General features: G+C 55.0%; 7 non-coding genes across 7 annotated transcripts; all 7 read left to right on the forward strand.

Moving 5' to 3' along the window:
• The first annotated feature begins 2,415 nt into the window (after positions 1–2,415).
• On the forward strand, positions 2,416–2,534 carry LOC138563568 (5S ribosomal RNA). The gene has a single exon (XR_011299544.1). It is a non-coding gene; the product is annotated as a 5S ribosomal RNA (ribosomal RNA).
• Positions 2,535–5,478: 2,944 nt separating this feature from the next.
• Positions 5,479–5,597, forward strand: LOC138563579 (5S ribosomal RNA). The gene has a single exon (XR_011299555.1). It is a non-coding gene; the product is annotated as a 5S ribosomal RNA (ribosomal RNA).
• Positions 5,598–8,341: 2,744 nt separating this feature from the next.
• LOC138563590 (5S ribosomal RNA) lies at positions 8,342–8,460 on the forward strand. The gene has a single exon (XR_011299566.1). It is a non-coding gene; the product is annotated as a 5S ribosomal RNA (ribosomal RNA).
• A 2,096-nt stretch (positions 8,461–10,556) lies between these two features.
• On the forward strand, positions 10,557–10,675 carry LOC138563601 (5S ribosomal RNA). The gene has a single exon (XR_011299577.1). It is a non-coding gene; the product is annotated as a 5S ribosomal RNA (ribosomal RNA).
• A 2,759-nt stretch (positions 10,676–13,434) lies between these two features.
• Positions 13,435–13,553, forward strand: LOC138563612 (5S ribosomal RNA). Its single transcript, XR_011299589.1, has one exon. It is a non-coding gene; the product is annotated as a 5S ribosomal RNA (ribosomal RNA).
• Positions 13,554–16,292: 2,739 nt separating this feature from the next.
• LOC138563624 (5S ribosomal RNA) lies at positions 16,293–16,411 on the forward strand. The gene has a single exon (XR_011299600.1). It is a non-coding gene; the product is annotated as a 5S ribosomal RNA (ribosomal RNA).
• Positions 16,412–19,150: 2,739 nt separating this feature from the next.
• Positions 19,151–19,269, forward strand: LOC138563635 (5S ribosomal RNA). The gene has a single exon (XR_011299611.1). It is a non-coding gene; the product is annotated as a 5S ribosomal RNA (ribosomal RNA).

Raw genomic sequence — 19,269 nt, forward strand, 5'->3', positions numbered from 1 at the left:
TGGACACGCAAGGCCCCCTACAGCTAGTGGAGGGAAGTGGATGGGTCTCATCTGCATATGTGGGGTCTAGAGGTAGAGTGCACCTTGGGAGACAGGGGGACACTTGGAGCGGGAACTGCTCACGGGGGGAGAGGGGCCTTCAAGAGGCAGGAAGGGAGGCCACATCATGCCTCTCGTCTCCATAGCCAGGCCTCTGGATGGGGAAGAAGTGGCGGTCACCCTAAGCTTCCTAGAAGTCCCAGCTGGGCCCCATGCTACCTAATAATCTCGCCTGATCGAGCCTGATCGAGCGCTGGTCGAGCCTTCAGCCTAGGGGCCCAGGAGCCCAGGAGCCCAGGGTCTGGCCTCGGTCCTTCCCATGTGCAGGGAGTCGGCCTTCAGCTGATGCCTGACCTGGGCAGGGCTGGGCTGGGCTGGGCTGGGCTGGGCTGGGGGCCTCAGCTGCTGTTCCTGGGCTTGCTTCTTTCCTGGACGTGTAGGCCACCCGCCGGAGAAGGTGAGGCCCTCAGCTGACATTGCCCTCCGCCTTCCCGACGCTTGGGTGAGTGCTAGTGTGGTTTGATCTGAATTTACGGGCGGCTTCTTTGCAAACGTTTGCCAAACCAACTTGGAGCACCAATGGGGTAGAGAATCAGCCTTCAGCTGATGCCTGCCTGCGCTGTGCTGGGTTGGGGGCCTCAGTTGCTGTTACTGGGCCTGCTTCTTTCCTGCACTTGTAGGCCACCAGCCGGAGAAGGTAAGGGCTGCAACCAACATCGCCCTCTGCCTTCCAAGGGGTCGAGGAGACTGGAGCAGGAAAATTGGGTGTGTGTTTATTTCTTATTTTTTAGAGGTGCTTTTTTTTCCTTTTTATAAGGAACCGACGCTTGGGTGAGTGCTAGTGTGGCTTGAGCTGAATTTACAGGCAGCTTCTTTGCAAACATTTGCCAAACCAACTTGGAGCAGCACTGGGTTAGAGAGTCAGCCTTCAGGTGTTCCCTGCATGGGCTAGGCTGGGCTGGGGGCCTCAGTTGCTGTTACTGGGCCTGCTTCTTTCCTGAACTTGTAGGCCACCAGCCGGAGAAGGTAAGGGCCTCAACCAACATCGCCCTTTGCCTTCCAAGGAGTCGAGGAGACCGGAGCAGGAAAATTGTGTGTGTGTTTATTTCTTATTTTTTAGAGGTGCTTTTTTCCCCCTTTTTATAAGGAACCGACGCTTGGGTGAGTGCTAGTGTGGTTTGATCTGAATTTACGGGCGGCTTCTTTGCAAACGTTTGCCAAACCAACTTGGAGCACCACTGGGTTAGAGAATCAGCCTTCAGCTGATGCCTGCCTGGGCTGTGCTGGGTTGGGGGCCTCAGTTGCTGTTACTGGGCCTGCTTCTTTCCTGCACTTGTAGGCCACCAGCCGGAGAAGGTAAGGGCCGCAACCAACATCGCCCTCTGCCTTCCAAGGAGTCGAGGAGACCGGAGCAGGAAAATTGTGTGTGTGTTTATTTCTTATTTTTTAGAGGTGCTTTTTTTCCTTTTTATAAGGACCCGACGCTTGGGTGAGTGCTAGTGTGGCTTGAGCTGAATTTACAGGCAGCTTCTTTGCAAACTTTTGCCAAACCAACTTGGAGCAGCACTGGGTTAGAGAGTCAGCCTTCAGGTGTTCCCTGCATGGGCTGGGCTGGGCTGGGGGCCTCGGTTGCTGTTACTGGGCCTGCTTCTTTCCTGCACTCGTAGACCACCAGCAGAGAAGGTAAGGAAGGGCCTTAACCCACGTCGACCTCTGCCTTCCAAAGAGTCGAGGAGACCCCAGCAGGAAAATTGTGTGTGTGTGTGTGTGTTTATTTCTTTCTTTTAGAGATTTATTTTTATTTTTGTAAGGAACTGACGCTTGGTAGAGTGAGTGCTAGTGTGGCTTGAGCTGAATTTACAGGCAGTTTCTTTGCAAACATGAATAGGCAAGCGGGTATTTCAAAAGTGGGTGCATGGAGCTGCTCGTTGCTTTTCCAAGCCGGCAGCTGTGGCTCCTGAGCTTGAGGCAAAAAAAGAGCAGCAGCACACTGCAGAGGACAGCGTTCAGCATTGCAAGAGGGGTGTGGACTTCAGAGCCGACACAGCACAAGAGGCTCGGAATCGGCTGACTCTTAGAGCAGAAACACACTGCCGAGGACAGCGTTCAGCATTGCAAGAGGGGTGTGGACGTCAGAGCCGACACAGCACAAGAGGCTCGGAATCGGCTGACTCTTAGTGCAGAAACACACTGCCGAGGACAGCGTTCAGCATTGCAAGAGGGGTGGGGACGTCAGAGCCGACACAGCACAAGAGGCTCGGAATCGGCACACTCTTAGAGCAGAAACACACTGCCGAGGACAGCGTTCAGCATTGCAAGAGGGGGGTGGATGCCGAGCTGACACAGCACAAGAGGCTCGGAATCGGCGCACTCCTCGCCTACGGCCATACCACCCTGAATGCGCCCGATCTCGTCCGATCTCGGAAGCTAAGCAGGGTCGGGCCTGGTTAGTACTTGGATGGGAGACCGCCTGGGAATACCAGGTGCTGTAGGCATTTTGCTACTCTGTCCCCGATAGGTGGCGTTCGTCTTCTCCGCCTTGAGCTATCATTTTCCTCCATTCTCCTTTTAATTTTAACAAACACAGCGCGTGAAAAAGGCAAAGGGGCAGCCAGCAGCCCTTGCTCCAATACAGACCCCCGTCAGTAGCGAACACGTTTTCGCCAAACTAACTTGGAGCAGCACACTCCAGCAGCGGGAGGCTGAATCGACGGCAGCTTGTCGGCTCGGATGGAGCAAAAAAGAGCAGCTCGTGTCCCTGCCAAAGCTCCTTCAGCGTCTTTCTGTTTTCTCTCGAGTGGGCCCTTTCCCTGCCATTGAAACGTGGACACGCAAGGCCCCCTACAGCTAGTGGAGGGAAGTGGATGGGTCTCATCTGCATATGTGGGGTCTAGAGGTAGAGTGCACCTTGGGAGACAGGGGGACACTTGGAGCGGGAACTGCTCACGGGGGGAGAGGGGCCTTCAAGAGGCAGGAAGGGAGGCCACATCATGCCTCTCGTCTCCATAGCCAGGCCTCTGGATGGGGAAGAAGTGGCGGTCACCCTAAGCTTCCTAGAAGTCCCAGCTGGGCCCCATGCTACCTAATAATCTCGCCTGATCGAGCCTGATCGAGCGCTGGTCGAGCCTTCAGCCTAGGGGCCCAGGAGCCCAGGAGCCCAGGGTCTGGCCTCGGTCCTTCCCATGTGCAGGGAGTCGGCCTTCAGCTGATGCCTGACCTGGGCAGGGCTGGGCTGGGCTGGGCTGGGCTGGGCTGGGGGCCTCAGCTGCTGTTCCTGGGCTTGCTTCTTTCCTGGACGTGTAGGCCACCCGCCGGAGAAGGTGAGGCCCTCAGCTGACATTGCCCTCCGCCTTCCCGACGCTTGGGTGAGTGCTAGTGTGGTTTGATCTGAATTTACGGGCGGCTTCTTTGCAAACGTTTGCCAAACCAACTTGGAGCACCAATGGGGTAGAGAATCAGCCTTCAGCTGATGCCTGCCTGCGCTGTGCTGGGTTGGGGGCCTCAGTTGCTGTTACTGGGCCTGCTTCTTTCCTGCACTTGTAGGCCACCAGCCGGAGAAGGTAAGGGCTGCAACCAACATCGCCCTCTGCCTTCCAAGGGGTCGAGGAGACTGGAGCAGGAAAATTGGGTGTGTGTTTATTTCTTATTTTTTAGAGGTGCTTTTTTTTCCTTTTTATAAGGAACCGACGCTTGGGTGAGTGCTAGTGTGGCTTGAGCTGAATTTACAGGCAGCTTCTTTGCAAACATTTGCCAAACCAACTTGGAGCAGCACTGGGTTAGAGAGTCAGCCTTCAGGTGTTCCCTGCATGGGCTAGGCTGGGCTGGGGGCCTCAGTTGCTGTTACTGGGCCTGCTTCTTTCCTGAACTTGTAGGCCACCAGCCGGAGAAGGTAAGGGCCTCAACCAACATCGCCCTTTGCCTTCCAAGGAGTCGAGGAGACCGGAGCAGGAAAATTGTGTGTGTGTTTATTTCTTATTTTTTAGAGGTGCTTTTTTCCCCCTTTTTATAAGGAACCGACGCTTGGGTGAGTGCTAGTGTGGTTTGATCTGAATTTACGGGCGGCTTCTTTGCAAACGTTTGCCAAACCAACTTGGAGCACCACTGGGTTAGAGAATCAGCCTTCAGCTGATGCCTGCCTGGGCTGTGCTGGGTTGGGGGCCTCAGTTGCTGTTACTGGGCCTGCTTCTTTCCTGCACTTGTAGGCCACCAGCCGGAGAAGGTAAGGGCCGCAACCAACATCGCCCTCTGCCTTCCAAGGAGTCGAGGAGACCGGAGCAGGAAAATTGTGTGTGTGTTTATTTCTTATTTTTTAGAGGTGCTTTTTTTCCTTTTTATAAGGACCCGACGCTTGGGTGAGTGCTAGTGTGGCTTGAGCTGAATTTACAGGCAGCTTCTTTGCAAACTTTTGCCAAACCAACTTGGAGCAGCACTGGGTTAGAGAGTCAGCCTTCAGGTGTTCCCTGCATGGGCTGGGCTGGGCTGGGGGCCTCGGTTGCTGTTACTGGGCCTGCTTCTTTCCTGCACTCGTAGACCACCAGCAGAGAAGGTAAGGAAGGGCCTTAACCCACGTCGACCTCTGCCTTCCAAAGAGTCGAGGAGACCCCAGCAGGAAAATTGTGTGTGTGTGTGTGTGTTTATTTCTTTCTTTTAGAGATTTATTTTTATTTTTGTAAGGAACTGACGCTTGGTAGAGTGAGTGCTAGTGTGGCTTGAGCTGAATTTACAGGCAGTTTCTTTGCAAACATGAATAGGCAAGCGGGTATTTCAAAAGTGGGTGCATGAAGCTGCTCGTTGCTTTTCCAAGCCGGCAGCTGTGGCTCCTGAGCTTGAGGCAAAAAAAGAGCAGCAGCACACTGCAGAGGACAGCGTTCAGCATTGCAAGAGGGGTGTGGACTTCAGAGCCGACACAGCACAAGAGGCTCGGAATCGGCTGACTCTTAGAGCAGAAACACACTGCCGAGGACAGCGTTCAGCATTGCAAGAGGGGTGTGGACGTCAGAGCCGACACAGCACAAGAGGCTCGGAATCGGCTGACTCTTAGTGCAGAAACACACTGCCGAGGACAGCGTTCAGCATTGCAAGAGGGGTGGGGACGTCACAGCCGACACAGCACAAGAGGCTCGGAATCGGCTGACTCTTAGTGCAGAAACACACTGCCGAGGACAGCGTTCAGCATTGCAAGAGGGGTGGGGACGTCACAGCCGACACAGCACAAGAGGCTCGGAATCGGCTGACTCTTAGTGCAGAAACACACTGCCGAGGACAGCGTTCAGCATTGCAAGAGGGGTGGGGACGTCAGAGCCGACACAGCACAAGAGGCTCGGAATCGGCACACTCTTAGAGCAGAAACACACTGCCGAGGACAGCGTTCAGCATTGCAAGAGGGGGGTGGATGCCGAGCTGACACAGCACAAGAGGCTCGGAATCGGCGCACTCCTCGCCTACGGCCATACCACCCTGAATGCGCCCGATCTCGTCCGATCTCGGAAGCTAAGCAGGGTCGGGCCTGGTTAGTACTTGGATGGGAGACCGCCTGGGAATACCAGGTGCTGTAGGCATTTTGCTACTCTGTCCCCGATAGGTGGCGTTCGTCTTCTCCGCCTTGAGCTATCATTTTCCTCCATTCTCCTTTTAATTTTAACAAACACAGCGCGTGAAAAAGGCAAAGGGGCAGCCAGCAGCCCTTGCTCCAATACAGACCCCCGTCAGTAGCGAACACGTTTTCGCCAAACTAACTTGGAGCAGCACACTCCAGCAGCGGGAGGCTGAATCGACGGCAGCTTGTCGGCTCGGATGGAGCAAAAAAGAGCAGCTCGTGTCCCTGCCAAAGCTCCTTCAGCGTCTTTCTGTTTTCTCTCGAGTGGGCCCTTTCCCTGCCATTGAAACGTGGACACGCAAGGCCCCCTACAGCTAGTGGAGGGAAGTGGATGGGTCTCATCTGCATATGTGGGGTCTAGAGGTAGAGTGCACCTTGGGAGACAGGGGGACACTTGGAGCGGGAACTGCTCACGGGGGGAGAGGGGCCTTCAAGAGGCAGGAAGGGAGGCCACATCATGCCTCTCGTCTCCATAGCCAGGCCTCTGGATGGGGAAGAAGTGGCGGTCACCCTAAGCTTCCTAGAAGTCCCAGCTGGGCCCCATGCTACCTAATAATCTCGCCTGATCGAGCCTGATCGAGCGCTGGTCGAGCCTTCAGCCTAGGGGCCCAGGAGCCCAGGAGCCCAGGGTCTGGCCTCGGTCCTTCCCATGTGCAGGGAGTCGGCCTTCAGCTGATGCCTGACCTGGGCAGGGCTGGGCTGGGCTGGGCTGGGCTGGGCTGGGGGCCTCAGCTGCTGTTCCTGGGCTTGCTTCTTTCCTGGACGTGTAGGCCACCCGCCGGAGAAGGTGAGGCCCTCAGCTGACATTGCCCTCCGCCTTCCCGACGCTTGGGTGAGTGCTAGTGTGGTTTGATCTGAATTTACGGGCGGCTTCTTTGCAAACGTTTGCCAAACCAACTTGGAGCACCAATGGGGTAGAGAATCAGCCTTCAGCTGATGCCTGCCTGCGCTGTGCTGGGTTGGGGGCCTCAGTTGCTGTTACTGGGCCTGCTTCTTTCCTGCACTTGTAGGCCACCAGCCGGAGAAGGTAAGGGCTGCAACCAACATCGCCCTCTGCCTTCCAAGGGGTCGAGGAGACTGGAGCAGGAAAATTGGGTGTGTGTTTATTTCTTATTTTTTAGAGGTGCTTTTTTTTCCTTTTTATAAGGAACCGACGCTTGGGTGAGTGCTAGTGTGGCTTGAGCTGAATTTACAGGCAGCTTCTTTGCAAACATTTGCCAAACCAACTTGGAGCAGCACTGGGTTAGAGAGTCAGCCTTCAGGTGTTCCCTGCATGGGCTAGGCTGGGCTGGGGGCCTCAGTTGCTGTTACTGGGCCTGCTTCTTTCCTGAACTTGTAGGCCACCAGCCGGAGAAGGTAAGGGCCTCAACCAACATCGCCCTTTGCCTTCCAAGGAGTCGAGGAGACCGGAGCAGGAAAATTGTGTGTGTGTTTATTTCTTATTTTTTAGAGGTGCTTTTTTCCCCCTTTTTATAAGGAACCGACGCTTGGGTGAGTGCTAGTGTGGTTTGATCTGAATTTACGGGCGGCTTCTTTGCAAACGTTTGCCAAACCAACTTGGAGCACCACTGGGTTAGAGAATCAGCCTTCAGCTGATGCCTGCCTGGGCTGTGCTGGGTTGGGGGCCTCAGTTGCTGTTACTGGGCCTGCTTCTTTCCTGCACTTGTAGGCCACCAGCCGGAGAAGGTAAGGGCCGCAACCAACATCGCCCTCTGCCTTCCAAGGAGTCGAGGAGACCGGAGCAGGAAAATTGTGTGTGTGTTTATTTCTTATTTTTTAGAGGTGCTTTTTTTCCTTTTTATAAGGACCCGACGCTTGGGTGAGTGCTAGTGTGGCTTGAGCTGAATTTACAGGCAGCTTCTTTGCAAACTTTTGCCAAACCAACTTGGAGCAGCACTGGGTTAGAGAGTCAGCCTTCAGGTGTTCCCTGCATGGGCTGGGCTGGGCTGGGGGCCTCGGTTGCTGTTACTGGGCCTGCTTCTTTCCTGCACTCGTAGACCACCAGCAGAGAAGGTAAGGAAGGGCCTTAACCCACGTCGACCTCTGCCTTCCAAAGAGTCGAGGAGACCCCAGCAGGAAAATTGTGTGTGTGTGTGTGTGTTTATTTCTTTCTTTTAGAGATTTATTTTTATTTTTGTAAGGAACTGACGCTTGGTAGAGTGAGTGCTAGTGTGGCTTGAGCTGAATTTACAGGCAGTTTCTTTGCAAACATGAATAGGCAAGCGGGTATTTCAAAAGTGGGTGCATGGAGCTGCTCGTTGCTTTTCCAAGCCGGCAGCTGTGGCTCCTGAGCTTGAGGCAAAAAAAGAGCAGCAGCACACTGCAGAGGACAGCGTTCAGCATTGCAAGAGGGGTGTGGACTTCAGAGCCGACACAGCACAAGAGGCTCGGAATCGGCTGACTCTTAGAGCAGAAACACACTGCCGAGGACAGCGTTCAGCATTGCAAGAGGGGTGTGGACGTCAGAGCCGACACAGCACAAGAGGCTCGGAATCGGCTGACTCTTAGTGCAGAAACACACTGCCGAGGACAGCGTTCAGCATTGCAAGAGGGGTGGGGACGTCAGAGCCGACACAGCACAAGAGGCTCGGAATCGGCACACTCTTAGAGCAGAAACACACTGCCGAGGACAGCGTTCAGCATTGCAAGAGGGGGGTGGATGCCGAGCTGACACAGCACAAGAGGCTCGGAATCGGCGCACTCCTCGCCTACGGCCATACCACCCTGAATGCGCCCGATCTCGTCCGATCTCGGAAGCTAAGCAGGGTCGGGCCTGGTTAGTACTTGGATGGGAGACCGCCTGGGAATACCAGGTGCTGTAGGCATTTTGCTACTCTGTCCCCGATAGGTGGCGTTCGTCTTCTCCGCCTTGAGCTATCATTTTCCTCCATTCTCCTTTTAATTTTAACAAACACAGCGCGTGAAAAAGGCAAAGGGGCAGCCAGCAGCCCTTGCTCCAATACAGACCCCCGTCAGTAGCGAACACGTTTTCGCCAAACTAACTTGGAGCAGCACACTCCAGCAGCGGGAGGCTGAATCGACGGCAGCTTGTCGGCTCGGATGGAGCAAAAAAGAGCAGCTCGTGTCCCTGCCAAAGCTCCTTCAGCGTCTTTCTGTTTTCTCTCGAGTGGGCCCTTTCCCTGCCATTGAAACGTGGACACGCAAGGCCCCCTACAGCTAGTGGAGGGAAGTGGATGGGTCTCATCTGCATATGTGGGGTCTAGAGGTAGAGTGCACCTTGGGAGACAGGGGGACACTTGGAGCGGGAACTGCTCACGGGGGGAGAGGGGCCTTCAAGAGGCAGGAAGGGAGGCCACATCATGCCTCTCGTCTCCATAGCCAGGCCTCTGGATGGGGAAGAAGTGGCGGTCACCCTAAGCTTCCTAGAAGTCCCAGCTGGGCCCCATGCTACCTAATAATCTCGCCTGATCGAGCCTGATCGAGCGCTGGTCGAGCCGAGGCGAGCCTTCAGCCTAGGGGCCCAGGAGCCCAGGAGCCCAGGGTCTGGCCTCGGTCCTTCCCATGTGCAGGGAGTCGGCCTTCAGCTGATGCCTGACCTGGGCAGGGCTGGGCTGGGCTGGGCTGGGCTGGGCTGGGGGCCTCAGCTGCTGTTCCTGGGCTTGCTTCTTTCCTGGACGTGTAGGCCACCCGCCGGAGAAGGTGAGGCCCTCAGCTGACATTGCCCTCCGCCTTCCCGACGCTTGGGTGAGTGCTAGTGTGGTTTGATCTGAATTTACGGGCGGCTTCTTTGCAAACGTTTGCCAAACCAACTTGGAGCACCAATGGGGTAGAGAATCAGCCTTCAGCTGATGCCTGCCTGCGCTGTGCTGGGTTGGGGGCCTCAGTTGCTGTTACTGGGCCTGCTTCTTTCCTGCACTTGTAGGCCACCAGCCGGAGAAGGTAAGGGCTGCAACCAACATCGCCCTCTGCCTTCCAAGGGGTCGAGGAGACTGGAGCAGGAAAATTGGGTGTGTGTTTATTTCTTATTTTTTAGAGGTGCTTTTTTTTCCTTTTTATAAGGAACCGACGCTTGGGTGAGTGCTAGTGTGGCTTGAGCTGAATTTACAGGCAGCTTCTTTGCAAACATTTGCCAAACCAACTTGGAGCAGCACTGGGTTAGAGAGTCAGCCTTCAGGTGTTCCCTGCATGGGCTAGGCTGGGCTGGGGGCCTCGGTTGCTGTTACTGGGCCTGCTTCTTTCCTGCACTCGTAGACCACCAGCAGAGAAGGTAAGGAAGGGCCTTAACCCACGTCGACCTCTGCCTTCCAAAGAGTCGAGGAGACCCCAGCAGGAAAATTGTGTGTGTGTGTGTGTGTTTATTTCTTTCTTTTAGAGATTTATTTTTATTTTTGTAAGGAACTGACGCTTGGTAGAGTGAGTGCTAGTGTGGCTTGAGCTGAATTTACAGGCAGTTTCTTTGCAAACATGAATAGGCAAGCGGGTATTTCAAAAGTGGGTGCATGGAGCTGCTCGTTGCTTTTCCAAGCCGGCAGCTGTGGCTCCTGAGCTTGAGGCAAAAAAAGAGCAGCAGCACACTGCAGAGGACAGCGTTCAGCATTGCAAGAGGGGTGTGGACTTCAGAGCCGACACAGCACAAGAGGCTCGGAATCGGCTGACTCTTAGAGCAGAAACACACTGCCGAGGACAGCGTTCAGCATTGCAAGAGGGGTGTGGACGTCAGAGCCGACACAGCACAAGAGGCTCGGAATCGGCTGACTCTTAGTGCAGAAACACACTGCCGAGGACAGCGTTCAGCATTGCAAGAGGGGTGGGGACGTCAGAGCCGACACAGCACAAGAGGCTCGGAATCGGCACACTCTTAGAGCAGAAACACACTGCCGAGGACAGCGTTCAGCATTGCAAGAGGGGGGTGGATGCCGAGCTGACACAGCACAAGAGGCTCGGAATCGGCGCACTCCTCGCCTACGGCCATACCACCCTGAATGCGCCCGATCTCGTCCGATCTCGGAAGCTAAGCAGGGTCGGGCCTGGTTAGTACTTGGATGGGAGACCGCCTGGGAATACCAGGTGCTGTAGGCATTTTGCTACTCTGTCCCCGATAGGTGGCGTTCGTCTTCTCCGCCTTGAGCTATCATTTTCCTCCATTCTCCTTTTAATTTTAACAAACACAGCGCGTGAAAAAGGCAAAGGGGCAGCCAGCAGCCCTTGCTCCAATACAGACCCCCGTCAGTAGCGAACACGTTTTCGCCAAACTAACTTGGAGCAGCACACTCCAGCAGCGGGAGGCTGAATCGACGGCAGCTTGTCGGCTCGGATGGAGCAAAAAAGAGCAGCTCATGTCCCTGCCAAAGCTCCTTCAGCGTCTTTCTGTTTTCTCTCGAGTGGGCCCTTTCCCTGCCATTGAAACGTGGACACGCAAGGCCCCCTACAGCTAGTGGAGGGAAGTGGATGGGTCTCATCTGCATATGTGGGGTCTAGAGGTAGAGTGCACCTTGGGAGACAGGGGGACACTTGGAGCGGGAACTGCTCACGGGGGGAGAGGGGCCTTCAAGAGGCAGGAAGGGAGGCCACATCATGCCTCTCGTCTCCATAGCCAGGCCTCTGGATGGGGAAGAAGTGGCGGTCACCCTAAGCTTCCTAGAAGTCCCAGCTGGGCCCCATGCTACCTAATAATCTCGCCTGATCGAGCCTGATCGAGCGCTGGTCGAGCCGAGGCGAGCCTTCAGCCTAGGGGCCCAGGAGCCCAGGAGCCCAGGGTCTGGCCTCGGTCCTTCCCATGTGCAGGGAGTCGGCCTTCAGCTGATGCCTGACCTGGGCAGGGCTGGGCTGGGCTGGGCTGGGCTGGGCTGGGCTGGGGGCCTCAGCTGCTGTTCCTGGGCTTGCTTCTTTCCTGGACGTGTAGGCCACCCGCCGGAGAAGGTGAGGCCCTCAGCTGACATTGCCCTCCGCCTTCCCGACGCTTGGGTGAGTGCTAGTGTGGTTTGATCTGAATTTACGGGCGGCTTCTTTGCAAACGTTTGCCAAACCAACTTGGAGCACCAATGGGGTAGAGAATCAGCCTTCAGCTGATGCCTGCCTGCGCTGTGCTGGGTTGGGGGCCTCAGTTGCTGTTACTGGGCCTGCTTCTTTCCTGCACTTGTAGGCCACCAGCCGGAGAAGGTAAGGGCTGCAACCAACATCGCCCTCTGCCTTCCAAGGGGTCGAGGAGACTGGAGCAGGAAAATTGGGTGTGTGTTTATTTCTTATTTTTTAGAGGTGCTTTTTTTTCCTTTTTATAAGGAACCGACGCTTGGGTGAGTGCTAGTGTGGCTTGAGCTGAATTTACAGGCAGCTTCTTTGCAAACATTTGCCAAACCAACTTGGAGCAGCACTGGGTTAGAGAGTCAGCCTTCAGGTGTTCCCTGCATGGGCTAGGCTGGGCTGGGGGCCTCAGTTGCTGTTACTGGGCCTGCTTCTTTCCTGAACTTGTAGGCCACCAGCCGGAGAAGGTAAGGGCCTCAACCAACATCGCCCTTTGCCTTCCAAGGAGTCGAGGAGACCGGAGCAGGAAAATTGTGTGTGTGTTTATTTCTTATTTTTTAGAGGTGCTTTTTTCCCCCTTTTTATAAGGAACCGACGCTTGGGTGAGTGCTAGTGTGGTTTGATCTGAATTTACGGGCGGCTTCTTTGCAAACGTTTGCCAAACCAACTTGGAGCACCACTGGGTTAGAGAATCAGCCTTCAGCTGATGCCTGCCTGGGCTGTGCTGGGTTGGGGGCCTCAGTTGCTGTTACTGGGCCTGCTTCTTTCCTGCACTTGTAGGCCACCAGCCGGAGAAGGTAAGGGCCGCAACCAACATCGCCCTCTGCCTTCCAAGGAGTCGAGGAGACCGGAGCAGGAAAATTGTGTGTGTGTTTATTTCTTATTTTTTAGAGGTGCTTTTTTTCCTTTTTATAAGGACCCGACGCTTGGGTGAGTGCTAGTGTGGCTTGAGCTGAATTTACAGGCAGCTTCTTTGCAAACTTTTGCCAAACCAACTTGGAGCAGCACTGGGTTAGAGAGTCAGCCTTCAGGTGTTCCCTGCATGGGCTGGGCTGGGCTGGGGGCCTCGGTTGCTGTTACTGGGCCTGCTTCTTTCCTGCACTCGTAGACCACCAGCAGAGAAGGTAAGGAAGGGCCTTAACCCACGTCGACCTCTGCCTTCCAAAGAGTCGAGGAGACCCCAGCAGGAAAATTGTGTGTGTGTGTGTGTGTTTATTTCTTTCTTTTAGAGATTTATTTTTATTTTTGTAAGGAACTGACGCTTGGTAGAGTGAGTGCTAGTGTGGCTTGAGCTGAATTTACAGGCAGTTTCTTTGCAAACATGAATAGGCAAGCGGGTATTTCAAAAGTGGGTGCATGGAGCTGCTCGTTGCTTTTCCAAGCCGGCAGCTGTGGCTCCTGAGCTTGAGGCAAAAAAAGAGCAGCAGCACACTGCAGAGGACAGCGTTCAGCATTGCAAGAGGGGTGTGGACTTCAGAGCCGACACAGCACAAGAGGCTCGGAATCGGCTGACTCTTAGAGCAGAAACACACTGCCGAGGACAGCGTTCAGCATTGCAAGAGGGGTGTGGACGTCAGAGCCGACACAGCACAAGAGGCTCGGAATCGGCTGACTCTTAGTGCAGAAACACACTGCCGAGGACAGCGTTCAGCATTGCAAGAGGGGTGGGGACGTCAGAGCCGACACAGCACAAGAGGCTCGGAATCGGCACACTCTTAGAGCAGAAACACACTGCCGAGGACAGCGTTCAGCATTGCAAGAGGGGGGTGGATGCCGAGCTGACACAGCACAAGAGGCTCGGAATCGGCGCACTCCTCGCCTACGGCCATACCACCCTGAATGCGCCCGATCTCGTCCGATCTCGGAAGCTAAGCAGGGTCGGGCCTGGTTAGTACTTGGATGGGAGACCGCCTGGGAATACCAGGTGCTGTAGGCATTTTGCTACTCTGTCCCCGATAGGTGGCGTTCGTCTTCTCCGCCTTGAGCTATCATTTTCCTCCATTCTCCTTTTAATTTTAACAAACACAGCGCGTGAAAAAGGCAAAGGGGCAGCCAGCAGCCCTTGCTCCAATACAGACCCCCGTCAGTAGCGAACACGTTTTCGCCAAACTAACTTGGAGCAGCACACTCCAGCAGCGGGAGGCTGAATCGACGGCAGCTTGTCGGCTCGGATGGAGCAAAAAAGAGCAGCTCGTGTCCCTGCCAAAGCTCCTTCAGCGTCTTTCTGTTTTCTCTCGAGTGGGCCCTTTCCCTGCCATTGAAACGTGGACACGCAAGGCCCCCTACAGCTAGTGGAGGGAAGTGGATGGGTCTCATCTGCATATGTGGGGTCTAGAGGTAGAGTGCACCTTGGGAGACAGGGGGACACTTGGAGCGGGAACTGCTCACGGGGGGAGAGGGGCCTTCAAGAGGCAGGAAGGGAGGCCACATCATGCCTCTCGTCTCCATAGCCAGGCCTCTGGATGGGGAAGAAGTGGCGGTCACCCTAAGCTTCCTAGAAGTCCCAGCTGGGCCCCATGCTACCTAATAATCTCGCCTGATCGAGCCTGATCGAGCGCTGGTCGAGCCTTCAGCCTAGGGGCCCAGGAGCCCAGGAGCCCAGGGTCTGGCCTCGGTCCTTCCCATGTGCAGGGAGTCGGCCTTCAGCTGATGCCTGACCTGGGCAGGGCTGGGCTGGGCTGGGCTGGGCTGGGGGCCTCAGCTGCTGTTCCTGGGCTTGCTTCTTTCCTGGACGTGTAGGCCACCCGCCGGAGAAGGTGAGGCCCTCAGCTGACATTGCCCTCCGCCTTCCCGACGCTTGGGTGAGTGCTAGTGTGGTTTGATCTGAATTTACGGGCGGCTTCTTTGCAAACGTTTGCCAAACCAACTTGGAGCACCAATGGGGTAGAGAATCAGCCTTCAGCTGATGCCTGCCTGCGCTGTGCTGGGTTGGGGGCCTCAGTTGCTGTTACTGGGCCTGCTTCTTTCCTGCACTTGTAGGCCACCAGCCGGAGAAGGTAAGGGCTGCAACCAACATCGCCCTCTGCCTTCCAAGGGGTCGAGGAGACTGGAGCAGGAAAATTGGGTGTGTGTTTATTTCTTATTTTTTAGAGGTGCTTTTTTTTCCTTTTTATAAGGAACCGACGCTTGGGTGAGTGCTAGTGTGGCTTGAGCTGAATTTACAGGCAGCTTCTTTGCAAACATTTGCCAAACCAACTTGGAGCAGCACTGGGTTAGAGAGTCAGCCTTCAGGTGTTCCCTGCATGGGCTAGGCTGGGCTGGGGGCCTCAGTTGCTGTTACTGGGCCTGCTTCTTTCCTGAACTTGTAGGCCACCAGCCGGAGAAGGTAAGGGCCTCAACCAACATCGCCCTTTGCCTTCCAAGGAGTCGAGGAGACCGGAGCAGGAAAATTGTGTGTGTGTTTATTTCTTATTTTTTAGAGGTGCTTTTTTCCCCCTTTTTATAAGGAACCGACGCTTGGGTGAGTGCTAGTGTGGTTTGATCTGAATTTACGGGCGGCTTCTTTGCAAACGTTTGCCAAACCAACTTGGAGCACCACTGGGTTAGAGAATCAGCCTTCAGCTGATGCCTGCCTGGGCTGTGCTGGGTTGGGGGCCTCAGTTGCTGTTACTGGGCCTGCTTCTTTCCTGCACTTGTAGGCCACCAGCCGGAGAAGGTAAGGGCCGCAACCAACATCGCCCTCTGCCTTCCAAGGAGTCGAGGAGACCGGAGCAGGAAAATTGTGTGTGTGTTTATTTCTTATTTTTTAGAGGTGCTTTTTTTCCTTTTTATAAGGACCCGACGCTTGGGTGAGTGCTAGTGTGGCTTGAGCTGAATTTACAGGCAGCTTCTTTGCAAACTTTTGCCAAACCAACTTGGAGCAGCACTGGGTTAGAGAGTCAGCCTTCAGGTGTTCCCTGCATGGGCTGGGCTGGGCTGGGGGCCTCGGTTGCTGTTACTGGGCCTGCTTCTTTCCTGCACTCGTAGACCACCAGCAGAGAAGGTAAGGAAGGGCCTTAACCCACGTCGACCTCTGCCTTCCAAAGAGTCGAGGAGACCCCAGCAGGAAAATTGTGTGTGTGTGTGTGTGTTTATTTCTTTCTTTTAGAGATTTATTTTTATTTTTGTAAGGAACTGACGCTTGGTAGAGTGAGTGCTAGTGTGGCTTGAGCTGAATTTACAGGCAGTTTCTTTGCAAACATGAATAGGCAAGCGGGTATTTCAAAAGTGGGTGCATGGAGCTGCTCGTTGCTTTTCCAAGCCGGCAGCTGTGGCTCCTGAGCTTGAGGCAAAAAAAGAGCAGCAGCACACTGCAGAGGACAGCGTTCAGCATTGCAAGAGGGGTGTGGACTTCAGAGCCGACACAGCACAAGAGGCTCGGAATCGGCTGACTCTTAGAGCAGAAACACACTGCCGAGGACAGCGTTCAGCATTGCAAGAGGGGTGTGGACGTCAGAGCCGACACAGCACAAGAGGCTCGGAATCGGCTGACTCTTAGTGCAGAAACACACTGCCGAGGACAGCGTTCAGCATTGCAAGAGGGGTGGGGACGTCAGAGCCGACACAGCACAAGAGGCTCGGAATCGGCACACTCTTAGAGCAGAAACACACTGCCGAGGACAGCGTTCAGCATTGCAAGAGGGGGGTGGATGCCGAGCTGACACAGCACAAGAGGCTCGGAATCGGCGCACTCCTCGCCTACGGCCATACCACCCTGAATGCGCCCGATCTCGTCCGATCTCGGAAGCTAAGCAGGGTCGGGCCTGGTTAGTACTTGGATGGGAGACCGCCTGGGAATACCAGGTGCTGTAGGCATTTTGCTACTCTGTCCCCGATAGGTGGCGTTCGTCTTCTCCGCCTTGAGCTATCATTTTCCTCCATTCTCCTTTTAATTTTAACAAACACAGCGCGTGAAAAAGGCAAAGGGGCAGCCAGCAGCCCTTGCTCCAATACAGACCCCCGTCAGTAGCGAACACGTTTTCGCCAAACTAACTTGGAGCAGCACACTCCAGCAGCGGGAGGCTGAATCGACGGCAGCTTGTCGGCTCGGATGGAGCAAAAAAGAGCAGCTCGTGTCCCTGCCAAAGCTCCTTCAGCGTCTTTCTGTTTTCTCTCGAGTGGGCCCTTTCCCTGCCATTGAAACGTGGACACGCAAGGCCCCCTACAGCTAGTGGAGGGAAGTGGATGGGTCTCATCTGCATATGTGGGGTCTAGAGGTAGAGTGCACCTTGGGAGACAGGGGGACACTTGGAGCGGGAACTGCTCACGGGGGGAGAGGGGCCTTCAAGAGGCAGGAAGGGAGGCCACATCATGCCTCTCGTCTCCATAGCCAGGCCTCTGGATGGGGAAGAAGTGGCGGTCACCCTAAGCTTCCTAGAAGTCCCAGCTGGGCCCCATGCTACCTAATAATCTCGCCTGATCGAGCCTGATCGAGCGCTGGTCGAGCCTTCAGCCTAGGGGCCCAGGAGCCCAGGAGCCCAGGGTCTGGCCTCGGTCCTTCCCATGTGCAGGGAGTCGGCCTTCAGCTGATGCCTGACCTGGGCAGGGCTGGGCTGGGCTGGGCTGGGCTGGGGGCCTCAGCTGCTGTTCCTGGGCTTGCTTCTTTCCTGGACGTGTAGGCCACCCGCCGGAGAAGGTGAGGCCCTCAGCTGACATTGCCCTCCGCCTTCCCGACGCTTGGGTGAGTGCTAGTGTGGTTTGATCTGAATTTACGGGCGGCTTCTTTGCAAACGTTTGCCAAACCAACTTGGAGCACCAATGGGGTAGAGAATCAGCCTTCAGCTGATGCCTGCCTGCGCTGTGCTGGGTTGGGGGCCTCAGTTGCTGTTACTGGGCCTGCTTCTTTCCTGCACTTGTAGGCCACCAGCCGGAGAAGGTAAGGGCTGCAACCAACATCGCCCTCTGCCTTCCAAGGGGTCGAGGAGACTGGAGCAGGAAAATTGGGTGTGTGTTTATTTCTTATTTTTTAGAGGTGCTTTTTTTTCCTTTTTATAAGGAACCGACGCTTGGGTGAGTGCTAGTGTGGCTTGAGCTGAATTTACAGGCAGCTTCTTTGCAAACATTTGCCAAACCAACTTGGAGCAGCACTGGGTTAGAGAGTCAGCCTTCAGGTGTTCCCTGCATGGGCTAGGCTGGGCTGGGGGCCTCAGTTGCTGTTACTGGGCCTGCTTCTTTCCTGAACTTGTAGGCCACCAGCCGGAGAAGGTAAGGGCCTCAACCAACATCGCCCTTTGCCTTCCAAGGAGTCGAGGAGACCGGAGCAGGAAAATTGTGTGTGTGTTTATTTCTTATTTTTTAGAGGTGCTTTTTTCCCCCTTTTTATAAGGAACCGACGCTTGGGTGAGTGCTAGTGTGGTTTGATCTGAATTTACGGGCGGCTTCTTTGCAAACGTTTGCCAAACCAACTTGGAGCACCACTGGGTTAGAGAATCAGCCTTCAGCTGATGCCTGCCTGGGCTGTGCTGGGTTGGGGGCCTCAGTTGCTGTTACTGGGCCTGCTTCTTTCCTGCACTTGTAGGCCACCAGCCGGAGAAGGTAAGGGCCGCAACCAACATCGCCCTCTGCCTTCCAAGGAGTCGAGGAGACCGGAGCAGGAAAATTGTGTGTGTGTTTATTTCTTATTTTTTAGAGGTGCTTTTTTTCCTTTTTATAAGGACCCGACGCTTGGGTGAGTGCTAGTGTGGCTTGAGCTGAATTTACAGGCAGCTTCTTTGCAAACTTTTGCCAAACCAACTTGGAGCAGCACTGGGTTAGAGAGTCAGCCTTCAGGTGTTCCCTGCATGGGCTGGGCTGGGCTGGGGGCCTCGGTTGCTGTTACTGGGCCTGCTTCTTTCCTGCACTCGTAGACCACCAGCAGAGAAGGTAAGGAAGGGCCTTAACCCACGTCGACCTCTGCCTTCCAAAGAGTCGAGGAGACCCCAGCAGGAAAATTGTGTGTGTGTGTGTGTGTTTATTTCTTTCTTTTAGAGATTTATTTTTATTTTTGTAAGGAACTGACGCTTGGTAGAGTGAGTGCTAGTGTGGCTTGAGCTGAATTTACAGGCAGTTTCTTTGCAAACATGAATAGGCAAGCGGGTATTTCAAAAGTGGGTGCATGGAGCTGCTCGTTGCTTTTCCAAGCCGGCAGCTGTGGCTCCTGAGCTTGAGGCAAAAAAAGAGCAGCAGCACACTGCAGAGGACAGCGTTCAGCATTGCAAGAGGGGTGTGGACTTCAGAGCCGACACAGCACAAGAGGCTCGGAATCGGCTGACTCTTAGAGCAGAAACACACTGCCGAGGACAGCGTTCAGCATTGCAAGAGGGGTGTGGACGTCAGAGCCGACACAGCACAAGAGGCTCGGAATCGGCTGACTCTTAGTGCAGAAACACACTGCCGAGGACAGCGTTCAGCATTGCAAGAGGGGTGGGGACGTCAGAGCCGACACAGCACAAGAGGCTCGGAATCGGCACACTCTTAGAGCAGAAACACACTGCCGAGGACAGCGTTCAGCATTGCAAGAGGGGGGTGGATGCCGAGCTGACACAGCACAAGAGGCTCGGAATCGGCGCACTCCTCGCCTACGGCCATACCACCCTGAATGCGCCCGATCTCGTCCGATCTCGGAAGCTAAGCAGGGTCGGGCCTGGTTAGTACTTGGATGGGAGACCGCCTGGGAATACCAGGTGCTGTAGGCA

The sequence above is a fragment of the Ambystoma mexicanum genome, chromosome 1q (assembly GCF_040938575.1).
Source record: "Ambystoma mexicanum isolate Mex_15411 chromosome 1q, UKY_AmexF1_1, whole genome shotgun sequence".
NCBI lineage: Eukaryota > Metazoa > Chordata > Amphibia > Caudata > Ambystomatidae > Ambystoma > Ambystoma mexicanum.